Here is a 2,997-nt window from a genome sequence, read left to right as displayed (position 1 = left end):
AGGAGTCAGCAGCCCAGAAAACCTACTAAAAGTTGGGTAGATTTGGCACGGCGGCGAGCTCCTGCCGCGCCAGGCGGAGTGGCGTGGCAGCCCCCATCCCACGAAACCTACTGAAAGTTTTTTGTAGTTGGCGCGACACCTCACTCCTACCACGCCACTGCGCCTGGTGCGGTAGGGGTGAGCTGCCGCACCGTTACACGTGACGCGGCAGCCCCCACCCACACACCGAAAACCTACTGAAAGTTCTATGCAGTTGGCGCGGCAGCTCACCCCTGTCGCACCAACCGGCGTGGCGCGGCAGTCCCTCCCACATGTTGAAACCTACTGGAAGTTCTACGCAGTTGGTGCGGCACCTTACTCCTGCCGCGCCACTGCGCCTGGCGTGGCAGCCCCCACCCACAAGCCGAAAACCTACTGAAAGTTCTATGCAGTTGGCGCGGCAGCTCACCCCTGCCGCACCAGGTCGTGGATACTTAGTTCTGTTCTGCCTCCAATACTTAATAATAGTTTGCCTCGCATAAAGTTCTTCAGGCTCCACTCCAGTCTCATGAACCATATCTTGGTATATTTTCTCCCAAAGCAAGTCGCCGTCAGGGATAGGCACATCATACTCCTTCCTAATCTTTTCTATTAGTTTTTGTTGTTTTCTTGACTTCCATGGTTCCGATGTATTACCCAACTTTAATAACAAATTACAACGACCAGAAAAATCTTCCCAATCACATGTCCTTCCCTCCTGCAACAACAATTTCATATTCTTACAAATTTGAAACAAGTTCCAACCTCAATAACACAAAAGAGACGAGTAGTTACTCACCCAGTAACCGCCATGTGCATTGCCACAAAACAAACCATATCTAAGCTCAGAAGGCATCACACCTTCTGTTGCCAATATACCATACTTGCATTTACAACTAGGAGAGGACACACATGGCCATGGTGCCTTTCCACTCTCGAACTCCCGCACTTGCTCCTCCGTTGGCCACATCGTCTTTCGACCGTCTATATACTCGTTGAAATCACACAACGGCCACCCATCCTGCAAAAAACCGATGACGACATTAAAAGTGACCATATATCAATAAAACTATCACTGCTAGCTACACGTCATACTAACATTCTCATAATAAACTTACATGAGTCTTTAGCGAGCATCAAAAGAATGAAGTGAACTTAGGTGGAACCACTAAGTTTGGACGCATAAGCTTAGCAGGAACACCACACTTGCACATGGGAGGATCCCTCACACGCCTACAAGCAGCCTCTTGCTTCTTCTCCTCGGTCATCCTAGGTGGGTTTGGTGGAGGAGGAACCCAACGCCTAAACTGATAGTATGGTTTAAGCTCTGTGCTATGATATAGGAATAGGCGGATCCTAGGATCATATTTGTCGGGTCCATTGATCCGCTGAAAGAAATCACAAGGTGCGGCAAGCATTCGATCAAAAGTCCATTTGCACACATAGAAGGCTCTTCCAGCTGTCTTTGGATACCTTGATTGTTTCACCTCTACTTCCATGCCACATCTACAAAGAGGTACCGGAAGGGCAGGAGGTACGGGACCAGCAGCATTGGACTCGCCCACGTAACGCACATACCACCTACGCCGCTTGTATTCACAACCGAACGACGTCATCTCACCTAGACATCAAGTGCCAGTAAATTAATACACAAATAAACTTTACACACATAATCCATACGAACTATATACATCATTTTAAAAAAATACAAACACTCCATCGACAAAATACAAACACTTAACCATATCAACTATAGCAACTATATTAAGGAACAAAAATATGAGACAAATTAATTGAACATATTGTAAAAAAAGCATCATGTACACCATGTCATGTTCACTACACAATTGCATACCAACAAAATACAATCCTACCATCAAACATACAAATTAAACAATCCATCTGCAAAATACAAACACTTCACCATATAAACTATATTGTAAACTAAACATATTGGACATATTTATTGGACATATTGCAAACAAAAAAATACACATGTCATTTACACTACACAATTGGATGAATATATACCTAAATCGAAGCATTCAACAAGTTCTACACGTCAATATCATGGGCAGAGACTCTTTTGCGTCTGAACTACGCATCATCTAACACATAACAACATTGCATTTCATTCAAAATTGAAATCATCAACCTAACCCTAAGTCACCTAAACATCCTCTGATCTACCAAATGCAATGCTAAATTAAGGGAAAAAGTAAGGGGATACCTTCCACACAAAGTGATTACCAATCCTCAACTTTTTCCCACCAAAATCGTCGGATTTTGGGTGGATTTGGGGGTGACGCGGCGGGCAGCGGCGGCAAGGAGCTCAGGCGCTGGTGTTCTAGAGGAAGAAGAAAGGAGGAAGGGAGAAAGGAAGGAGCTGGCGCGCGTGTCTAGGTGAGGCGCTGCCGCGCCAGGCAATTAGGCGGGCTTGCGCATCAAGCGGCCTCCCACATCAGTGCCCACCTAGCACGGCGCCACGCCGCGCCAGCGTGGCAACGGTCCGCCGCGCCAGTGTGTGTGGCACGGTAGAGGCTTCCTGCCACGCCTAGCGGTCTGGCGCGGTCAAAAGGGTTACCCACCGCAAATAAACTTCGGCTTAGGTTATTTTTAAAAATAAATTTAAAAAAGGTTAAAAATAAAAAAATTCGCCAGTTGTGGAGGTAACATCGCAAATAAAGGAAGATATCTTGCAAAGAAGGCAAGCCGTGATGTATTTGTCTAGCAGGCCGTGTGATGGCATCCAGGTCTCTAGGCCGTGCCCTTGGGCCTGCGTTTCTGCCAATCTGGGCGGTTGTTTCTGCCCCGTAGCAGCTTCCACTGTTGGAGATTCGTATGGTCCACGGTAGCAGCACGATCTCCTCCGTCTCCATGGGTGAGAGGTGCCACTCGCTTGCGTGCACCGGCGAGGAGCCAAGGTTGGAGGGGCGGGAGCTGGGCGATGCGGTGGGTAGTGGGCGGTAGCGGCTCAAC

The sequence above is a fragment of the Setaria viridis genome, chromosome 9, assembly GCF_005286985.2.
Source record: "Setaria viridis chromosome 9, Setaria_viridis_v4.0, whole genome shotgun sequence".
Lineage (NCBI taxonomy): Eukaryota > Viridiplantae > Streptophyta > Magnoliopsida > Poales > Poaceae > Setaria > Setaria viridis.
The sequence above is the reverse complement of the archived record's forward strand: the minus strand, read 5'-3'. Positions refer to the sequence as shown.